General features: G+C 44.9%; 1 pseudogene; it reads left to right on the top strand.

Moving 5' to 3' along the window:
• The first annotated feature begins 851 nt into the window (after positions 1-851).
• On the top strand, positions 852-1,849 carry LOC111139843 (annotated as a pseudogene).
• Positions 1,850-10,590: the final 8,741 nt, after the last annotated feature.

The following is a 10,590-nucleotide window of genomic DNA, read 5'->3' as shown; positions in this document are numbered from 1 at the left end:
GTTCACACCGCACTCTGAGAAGCCTCTGGGCCGAGCCTGAATTTAAAGCGGGAAATGAAGGGGCTGACAGAGATTTTAACTAATATACTGAGCCTTCACATCGGTCGCCTAGCTTCAATCTCACGGCAACACTAAGAAATTGGTATTATTATTAATCCTCTCTTAGACCCTAGGGGCTGAGGCTGAAAGAAGCAAAGAGGCTCTTCCTGGGGCTTACGCCCCGCGCGCCAGACTCCCAGGAGGCGGGAGCGCCCGGGCCGCGCGGCACCGCTTTCCTGGAAGGGAGAAAAGCGGGGCTGCGGCACAAAAACCTAGGCCTGGGTGAGGCGCCAGCCCAAGCTGCCAGCCCCGGAAGGAGAAGGGGGGTCTCGCAGGCGCGCGGCCCTCGCGGGTGGTAGGTCGGCACGGAGACCAGAGCTGGAAGCCAAACGCAGACAGTAGGCGAGAAGCACCAGCCCCCTCCGCCCGCCTACTCGCTGCGGGGAGGGGTTTCTCACGCCCCCTGCTCCTGGGTGACTGCACCGGAGGTCGGAAGGAAGCGGGGCGAGGGATGAGTCATCCCGCCTAATTCCTCCTTCCCGGTCCCTCGCCTCCGCACGCCGGCCCCCTCCAGAGATGGAGCAGCCAGGAGCGAAGACTCACTCTTCCTCAGAGTCGGCTACCAAACCCCCTGTGGCCTGCAGAAGAGAGGGGAAGGACGGGGCGTGTGGCCAATGAGAGCTTCGCCCTCTCGCCGCCGGCCAATGGGCCGCTGTTTACAGGGTAGGGCGGGACTAGGAGGGGGCGGTCCGGGGCTGGCGCGCGGCGTCGCGGTCCCGTGGCTCACTGAGAGAGTGGCTCTGTGAGAGAGCGCCTCACAGGGAGTCCGCGCCTAAGCGACGCGGGAAGGCGCCACCGCCGCCGCCGCTGGCCAAGGTGCTGGAAACGACAGGCCGGTCGGCCGCTTCGCCAGCTCAAGCACCCGTTGCAGCTGCTGCTGCTTCGCTCCAGCTCCGTCCTCATGGAAGAGATGGAAGAAGAGTTAAAATGCCCTGTGTGCGGCTCCTTCTATCGGGAGCCCATCATCCTGCCCTGCTCTCACAATTTATGTCAAGCGTGCGCCCGCAACATCCTGGTACAGACCCCGGAGTCTGAATCCCCCCAGAGCCGTCGGGCCTCAGGCTCCGGGGTCTCCGACTATGACTATCTGGACCTGGACAAGATGAGCCTGTACAGCGAAGCGGACAGCGGCTACGGTTCCTACGGGGGTTTCGCCAGTGCCCCCACTACCCCGTGCCAGAAGTCCCCCAATGGCGTCCGCGTTTTCCCCCCGGCTATGCCGCCACCGGCCACCCACCTGTCACCGGCCTTGGCCCCGGTGCCCCGCAACTCCTGTATCACCTGCCCCCAGTGCCACCGCAGCCTCATCCTGGATGACCGGGGGCTCCGCGGCTTCCCCAAGAACCGCGTCCTGGAAGGGGTAATTGACCGCTACCAGCAGAGCAAAGCCGCAGCCCTCAAGTGCCAGCTCTGCGAGAAGGCGCCTAAGGAGGCCACCGTCATGTGCGAACAGTGCGATGTCTTCTACTGCGATCCGTGCCGCCTGCGCTGCCACCCGCCCCGAGGGCCCCTAGCCAAGCACCGCCTGGTACCCCCGGCCCAGGGCCGCGTGAGCCGGCGGTTGAGCCCGCGCAAGGTCTCCACCTGCACAGACCACGAGCTGGAGAACCACAGCATGTATTGCGTGCAGTGCAAGATGCCTGTGTGCTACCAGTGCTTGGAGGAGGGCAAACACTCCAGCCATGAAGTCAAAGCTCTGGGGGCCATGTGGAAACTGCACAAGGTGAGTCCTAAGAAAACCCACCCCTAACTCCCCTCGCCTCCAGTCCTCGGGTTTTGCAGTCAACCGTCTCCCTTTTGCGCACAGTGCATCCCAGTGGGGGCGCAATGCAGGTTCTCCTGTATCTGCTTCCCCCGTCTGGTGCACTGCAGAAGCGCAGGGGGAAGTTGAATATCCTTACAGCTAGCGCAGGGGAGTTGAATATCCCCAGAGTTGTTGCGGGGATGCCTGAGAACAGGTCTCCCGGGGGGCCCTGCCTAACCCGGGGCGTCCCCTCTCCGCCGCGGAGGCGCACCCTGAGGTGCCCGCTAGCGTACTGGAAAGCGCTGTGTAACTGGGCAGAGGAACGCCAGCGCCCGGGACTACCAGGAATGCTCCAGGGCAGATCCGGCTGCGGTCCCCAGGGACGGAGTGGGGGCGGTGGGACCGCGCGAAACGCTGGAGCTGCGGGATAGACTGGCGCTGTGATTCGCGGCGGGGGCGGGGAGAACTCCGCGGGTGGAATACTGATGAGTCCGCGCGGGCCCAGACTCGGGGTCCGCGCTGGAGCGGTTGCGTGACCCGGTGCTTTGCTCCCGGGAGGCGGAGGAGTGGGGAGTGTGTTGCGGGGGGGGGGGGGGGGGGGGGGGGGGGGAAGAATACTGTGGTTGCCAAGGCAACAAGGCTTGATGGCGGCGGGTCCTGACCCTCCCGGGGGCTAGGGACCTGGGGCTGAAGTAGCAGGACCAAGGTTTCTGTGTGGTCTAGGTCTGAAACCTAGGCAGATGCGTCTCCCAGGGTGACCCCATCCTCCCAACCACCACAAACGCATTTGTCCAGGATTCAACCCTTTTTCCCTTTCAGTAGTTGTCTTTGACAGCTTTGAGGCACCTGTTACCACCAGATTTATCTTTCTGGTCTCTTTTGATGTGCCTTTACCAATGTTTAGGTAAGCCACTCCTCTGCTGGGACTCCTCCAATTGTCCCCGCATTTCTTAGACAGACCCTAGAATGGTCCACCAGGACCTGCTTGACATGTACACTTTTGGCCTCATCGACCTGACCTCATTTCCTCCCACTCATTCCGTTTGCTCCAGCTGCACTGTCCCTCAACCAATAGCAGACGCCTTACAGCGCCCCCCTCCCCCCCGCCGCCCCCGGGCCTTTGCATTCGATGTTCCTTACGCCTGGGACATTCTTACCCAATACCCTGTATTCATTCGCTGGCTCATTCTCTTGCCTCCTTCGGATTGTTGCTCAGATATCACCTTTGCAGTGAGACCCTTCCGAACACAGTTGCTGCCATTAGTCTCAGACACCCCTAACTGGCATGCTATATATTTTAATTATCATGTTATTTTTGTTTTTATCTATTGCTCCCCTCCACATCTACTAGAAAATAAGATTCATGAGGAAAAAGATTTTATAATGTTATGCCCACCCTGCCTAGAAGGAAGGGAACCACTCTTGAGGATATGTGTATAAATTTCAGTTTTAATTTTTAAATAATTTGCTTGATTGGAATGCAAAGGGTAGGGCAGGGATTCAGGATTATTGTAGGGAGATTTTCTTCACATCATTGAGTTTCAAGCCCAAGGTTCAGGTAGGGGCAGTAAAGATGGTGTTCAGGCCTCAGCTATGCCCCACTAAGGGTTTCCCAGCATTTCTTGGAGACTAGAAAGGCTAGCCTCTGAGAGAGTCCATGGAGTTAAGGCTGGAATATTGGTATTTTATTTACAGCAAGAAAAGAAATAAGATATTAGCATTTTCAGCAATCAGGGAGGTTTTCTCAATTCAGTATTAATTGAATGTGATCCATGTTTACAATTTTTTGTGTTCTCACATATAACCTATTAAATCTTATTTGTACTGATGGAAATTTAAGTCAGCACAAATTTGAGCCCTGCTAGGCACATGCATCTATTTTTAAGACATTTCAACTTATGGGGTGCCTGGGTGGCTCAGTGGTTAAAGCCTCTGCCTTCGGCTCAGGTCATGATCCTAGGGTCCTGGGATCGAGCCTCACATCGGGCTCTCTGCTCAGCAGGGAGCCTGCCTCCTCCTCCTCTCTCTCTCTCTGCCTGCCTCTCTGCCTACTTGTGATCTGTCTGCCAAAAAAAAAAAAAAAAAAACTTAAAAAAAAAGACATTTCAACTTAACTTTTTAAAAATGATATTTAATTTTGAAAGTTTTCAAAACTTGAGTTCACAGCCAATCTTTTTCTTCATGTTATGATTTCACTCTTAAACTGCTAACTATAGCCCATGGTAAGTTGCCTTCCAAAACTATCCTTGGAACTAAGAAACTAATCACCCTGTATCAAAAAAGAATGGAAGAGTCACACACTAATTAGGATGGTCAAGCCACAGCATGGTTTTTCCGTGACGAGTCTGTACTTTATCCATTAAAACCAAAAGCAACCCTTTAGTCTTTGTCAAGCCCTGTATAGATTTGAAATTGTTAAATCATTCGTTTTATGGGTAATGGAAATTGTGAGTGGACACTGGTGTGGACTGGGTTGAAATTTGGATGTCTGTTAAAAAAAAAAACAATAATGTCAAAGCCCTTGAGACATGACATAAGTAAGCTTTTAGAAAAGGAAGGTTGGTTTGTTGAAGAAAAAAAAACCCATTTCTTCTTTGATCTTTTGCACACTTTTTCCAAAATAGTGGATAGGTATAATTTTTGTTCAGTCAATATCAGAATTATTAAACTGCCAAAAAAAAAATGACAGAATGATGACAGATTTTAACATTTGCTTACCGTCTTAGGAGAACAATGAACATTTTTCCCCATCTTATCTTCTTAATAAGGTTGTTAATGTGTCAGCCCTGGATTTTCTCATATGGTTATTTATGTTCTGTTTCCACAAAATCTCATGGGCCAGAATTACTGTGGGCCAGAATTTATATGTCTTTCAAAACATAAGAGAGCAAAGAATTACATTAAGTAGTTTTCCCAAAGTTGGGCAATTAGTTTGTCAACACATGTTATTACTAGACCTGAAAGTTTCCATTAATGTTCTACCATATTAATTAGTCATTTCTACTGATAAAAAATTCTGTGAATAAGTATTTCCCTCGAGCACAAAGTCCTCGTCTTACACATTCAAGACAAAATGGCTGAAATTTATTTTTAAAGAGGTTATAAAAGCAGCTGGTTGAAATTCATTAGTTGTCAATTGACCAAATTAAAATACTTCTTGCACATATATGACTTTCAAAATCCATGAAAAGTGATACTGCATGAAGTAGCCGTATAAGACAAATATCTGGGGCACCTGGGTGGCTCAGTGGGTTAGAGCCTCTGCCTTTGGCTCAGGTCATGATCCCGGAGTCCTAGGATCAAGCCCTGCAGCGGGCTCTCTGCTTAGCGGGGAGCCTGCTTCCCCCTCTCTCTCTGCCTGCCTCTCTGCCTACTTGTGATCTCTGTCTGTGAAATAAATAAATAAAATCTTAAAAAAAAAAAGACAAATATCTGATAACAGTTTTCATTTAGTACCAGCACTTGCTATATTCCTTTATACAATTTAGGTTGGTATAAAGAATTGCTACACAAAAAATAATTTTGTAGATACTTTCAAGCAGGCAATTGGAACCATTATTACTACTTTGTAATTTTAGCAATTCACATTTCTAAATCTAACTTTATCCTTAAATTCCTGGTGGTTTTTTATCAATCACTGAATCAGTACATTTGAAACTATTCTGTTGTATTTGTGCCATTGAGCAAAGATTTTCTTTTCTGTATTAAGCTCTCTAAATCTTGTTTCAAAAGTTATTTTTTTTACTTTTTTTAAGTGAAGATTTGCAATTTAAGCAAATCTTTTTTTTTTTTTATTTTTAAAAAGATTTTATTTATTTATCTTAGAGTAAGAGCCAGTATGTGGGGGGCGGGGATGGTTTAGAGGGGGAAGGAGAAGGACAAGAAACTCCTGCCCTGAGTGCAGAACCCCTGGCGGGACCCAGTCCCACAACCCTGAGATCATGACCTGAGCTGAAACCAGAGTCACATGCTCAACTGACTGAGGCATCCAGGTACCCCCGCAACAGTTTAAAATTTTAATCAGTTATGCTTTAATTTTCAAAGTATTCTGGAAAAAATATCTGCTTTGTGGTATGTTGGCATTTCATCAAATATTTATGTAGCAAAGTGTGTTATTTAATGTAACTAAAATGGTAGTTAACTATCAGCAGTAAACACAATATAATCTAGATGTTCCTATGATACATATAACAGGTAGCAGATATTCATGTTTTTTATATTTTTAAAATTTACATCTAGTACAATCAGAACACTCTGTGCACAGTGGTACAAATATTAAGGAGAATGAATCAGACAAGTTGGTTGTTCCTCTTTGTACTGAGACATAATAGTAAGAGCAAGATGACAGGGGATCCCATTCCAGACCTGATACTGCCACTTACTTGCTAATAACTTGAAGCAAATCTCATAACTTCCATGCTTCCTACACACAAGTCTATATTTGTGGAAATATTTTGAAAAAAATAATTTAAATGTTTATAACTTACTCATTTCAGTTTGGCACAAGAGAAGAGTTTTATGTAAAGCAAAAGTTATTGTCTCACTAGTCAGTAATTATTTCCTAAAAACCTCATCCCCCAGTTTGGGATACTTTGCTTGTTCCTTTCAGAGTACAGGATGCAGTAAAAAGCTATTGTTGAAGGTGGCCCAAAAGGGTGAACTACACACCTTCATGGGTCCAGAGAATACTCAGTTGAAGTAAGCACAAAGAATAAAAACACTACAGAAAAATTTATTTATATATTAAACAAAGGCATTTTGTTTTTCAATAACGATGCTAAAATGATAGTTGGTATCACTGTTTTGTCAGATTCTCCAAAGAAGACGGTGTTCTCACTCTGAAGTAACAGAACTTGTTCTTCCCATATATCCCATAAAACAGTGTTATTAACTGAAATTTCAGGCAAGTCACAGTTTACATAAAGAGAAAATTATCATAGCTACCTGTTGACTAATAAGAATAATGCACAAAAATTATCCTTACTTTCAGTACAGTATATTCTCTCATCTAAGTATTTCTCAAAGTGTGTGTATGCATACAACTCAACCTTGGCATGGAGGAGGACAGACGCATTACATGGTAAAAATTAAGAACAAAATAGGTCTAAATAATATCATTGTTATCTATTTTACCAGGGACTCTTAGTTATAAGGAACAGAAAACCCACTTAGGTGATCTCAGAGGATTTCCTGGGGAATGAAACAAGTCAACTCTCAAGGAAAGCAGAACTAGAAAGGTAGAAACTAAGTTTATTTTCTGTATCAGCCAGGTTGGACTAAGTTATGCTACAGTAACAATTTCCTAATCTCAGTGAATTACAACAATAGTGTATAATTTCTCACTCCCCTCAATGCCCACTGGGAATCAGCTGTGGCCCTTCTCCACATCTTCCTATTCTTGAACTTAAGCTGAAAGAGCATGTTTGGAACATGTCAACCTTATAATAGAGGGAGGAGAACAAAACACAGCTACTCAATAGCACTTCAATTTTCTACTCAGATGTGGCGCGTCACTTCTGCTTATATTGATTGGCTAAAACAAGTCATGTGGCCACACCTGAAGGCCATACTGTAGCAAATACACTCTTCCCACAGAAGGACACCAGAAAAGGACCCTATAATGGGGGCCGGAGAATATTTAGAACAAATAATATAATATGCCACATATTTAACTCTCATCTCTGCTGCTTTCTCTTGCAGTGGGCCTCTCTGTCCTGCACAAATCCTGACAGGACTCCTCTAGGCCCGAGGCAGCATGGCATTTTAGTACAATTTTCCACTGTCATCTAACTAGAGTGTCTCTTCACATTTTCAACTTTAGAGAAAGAATCTGATTGGCTCAGCTTGCATCAGGTAATGACTGATGACTGTCCAGGCCATGACCCAACCCCTTTGGTGAGGTAGATGTAGAAGCGTAGGCTGAGACAAGTGAGATACTCACCTCAGCAGCATAACTTAACAGGGCACCAAAACTCAGCAATCAAGATTAAAAAAACAGTGTAATGCCATATCTTAAAAATAAAAATAAATGCAAGAAATCCATGATCAACAAAATGTCAACATTTTAAATAAAGGCAAGATCAGTAACATATGGCCATGCTGAGCCATACTAGACCCTGAGTCAAAAGGAAAAACCAAGATCAGTCCTGTCTTTGTTTCCTATTTTGACTTTTGTTCATCAAAGAATCCTTACATTAATTTTTATTTTTTAAAAATGCCACATTAAAATAGTATTGATGTTGATTCCTGAGGTTTTTAGCACTCCCTTAAATTCCACATCTGAGGAGAGTGGCTCACTCCCCTCCTCCAGCCCTGGCCCTGAGGGACAGAGTCACATGATACAACACCTGGCTCCTAGTTTACTGTACACCCAGAGAGAAGCTCCACGCAGAATGCCTCAGAGAGCAGCGGGGGTAGGGAGGCATTGACCAGCATTCTGGTACAATCTCAGAAGAAGCCATGCTGGGTGCAGAAGAAAGCATTTTGCTCTACTTGGATCTTCCACATTTCAGCTACAGCACTAATCTATTGAGCTGCTTTGACAGTGATGCAGTAGAGTTGATGATGATGAAAGAAAGGACAGGAAAGTGTAGAGAGAGCACTGAGAACTGGAGCTCAGTGCTTGCTCTCCACAGCAATGCTCCACCACCAAGTGGTTTGTGTTATCACTGTCCTGTACTCTGGTGAACATGGTCATATCAGAGCAAAGTAGTCCCTCACTTCGCTTATGTTTGAGTAGAGGAAGGAGGACAGAAGATGCCATAACATGATTTTGTACTCACTATGGATACCTCTTTTAAAGTCTGTGGTTGGACTGGGAGTGGGAGAAAAATAAAACCACGGTTTCCTGTCAGTAATTTCGTCTATTTATTAGAAGGAAAGAAGAGTGTTAGTAACCATGGAGTTCAGTGTTTCGTGTTTTTTGTCTTTTGGCTTCCTAACAGCAGTACTCTTCTTGCTCTAGTTAAATGCTTCCCCTCACCACCTTATTCCTACCTCTTCCTAGTCCCTGTGGTGGGCTGCAATCCAGGGCCCTGCCTTACCTGGCCATGTGGAAGGGCATGGGACATAGGCCTGACCAGTCATCATTCTCTATCCCCCTGGTCAAAGTGATTAATTTAAAAGATTAACACGTACTCAAGCTCGTTCAATCAGAGTCCTTTTCTGAGGTTTATATATACTGAGTCAGGGACAGAGGAGTCTTGCTTTCCTCTGGACATGTTGTAGCTGGAATAAAAAAAAGCCAGGAGCTGTCTGTGTCCATGCCTCTTCCTCCTACCACTACTTCAGTAGAAGAAAATAAGGCAACCCACAGAAATACAGAGCTGAGAAATGGAGAGAGAATTCTGAGAACAGTAATTAAACCTTTGGAACATGGCATGAGTGCAGCCAGCTACCCCCTCCTGCCTTCTGAGTTACCCAAGTCAGTAAACTTCCCCACCTTTTTTAGCTCTAGCTAGTTTATTTCAGCTACTTTCAACTGAGAAGTCCTCACTTATAAAAGCATATGAATTAACACATGTGAACATTTATATTTGAAGATATCCTTATTCATTCTAGATATTGTCTCTAAAATACTATACTTAGAAGGCTGCATTCTGATGCCAAAAACAAAAACAAAAACAAAAATGGAAAGCAGTTTCGATTCAATGATGCAGAAATTATATGATATTTAATCTAATGCTATTTACCCATTCACTAACTGCGTAGCCTGTACTAGCTTTTTGGGCAATAGGCTGGACAGAGAGCTTCTGAAATCAGACTTCTGCTAATAATCAGTTTTATTTGTTTTCAAAGGCAGGAAACCTCTGAAGATATACATCTTGCTTTGACCTGTTCTTTAGGTCATAATTTCTCAAATTGTGTTCCCGCCAAGTTTCCATACTTAAATAATTTTGAGGCTCTCTGCTCAAACATGCTCCTGGTGGTTCATGTTGTACATTATTACATCAGTGTACTGATCCATTCTGCAGCAAAGAAAACTGCTAGAATCTTTTTTTAAACATTTTATTTATTTATTTGACAGGCAGAGATCACAAGTAGGCAGAGAAGCAGGCAGGGAGAGAGGAGGAAGCAGGCTCCCTGCTGAGCAGAGAGCCTGATGCAGGGCTCTATCCCAGGACTTTGGGATCATGACCCGAGCTAAAGGCAGAGGCTTTAACCCACTGAGCCACCCAGGCACCCCTAATCTAGAATTTTCTAAACTTATTTGACTTTGGAAACTATTTTTTATTTATTTTCTCATTTTTTCCCCAGCTTTATTGAGATATCACTCATATGTATAATATATATACATTATATGTATGTATATGTATATAACATATATATAACATAGGTAAGTTAAAGATATACAAAGTGATGATTTGATATGTGTATATATGTGAAATGATTGCCACAATATGTTTTGTTAGCATCTCTATCCCCTCACATAATTACCTTTTTTGTAAGTGTGTAGAGATAACTTTTAAGAATTATACTCTTAACTTTCAAGTATACAATACTGTGTTGTAAATTATAGTCACCATACTGCATATTAGATCCCTAGAACTTATTCATCTTATAGCTGGAAATTTGTACCCTTTGACCAACATCTTCCATTTCTTCAGTCCTCAGCCCCTAACAACCACCATTCTTTTCTCTATTTCTTTGGATTCAGCTTTTTTTAGTTTCCACATGTAAGTGAGAACATACAGTATTGGTCTTTCTCTGACTTATTGCACTTAGCATAATGGCCTCCAGGTCCATCT

This window comes from Enhydra lutris, unplaced genomic scaffold, assembly GCF_002288905.1.
Source record: "Enhydra lutris kenyoni isolate GAN:26980312 unplaced genomic scaffold, ASM228890v2 scaffoldscaffold4, whole genome shotgun sequence".
Lineage (NCBI taxonomy): Eukaryota > Metazoa > Chordata > Mammalia > Carnivora > Mustelidae > Enhydra > Enhydra lutris.
Note: the sequence above shows the minus strand (reverse complement) of the source record. Positions and strands in the feature narration are given on the sequence as shown.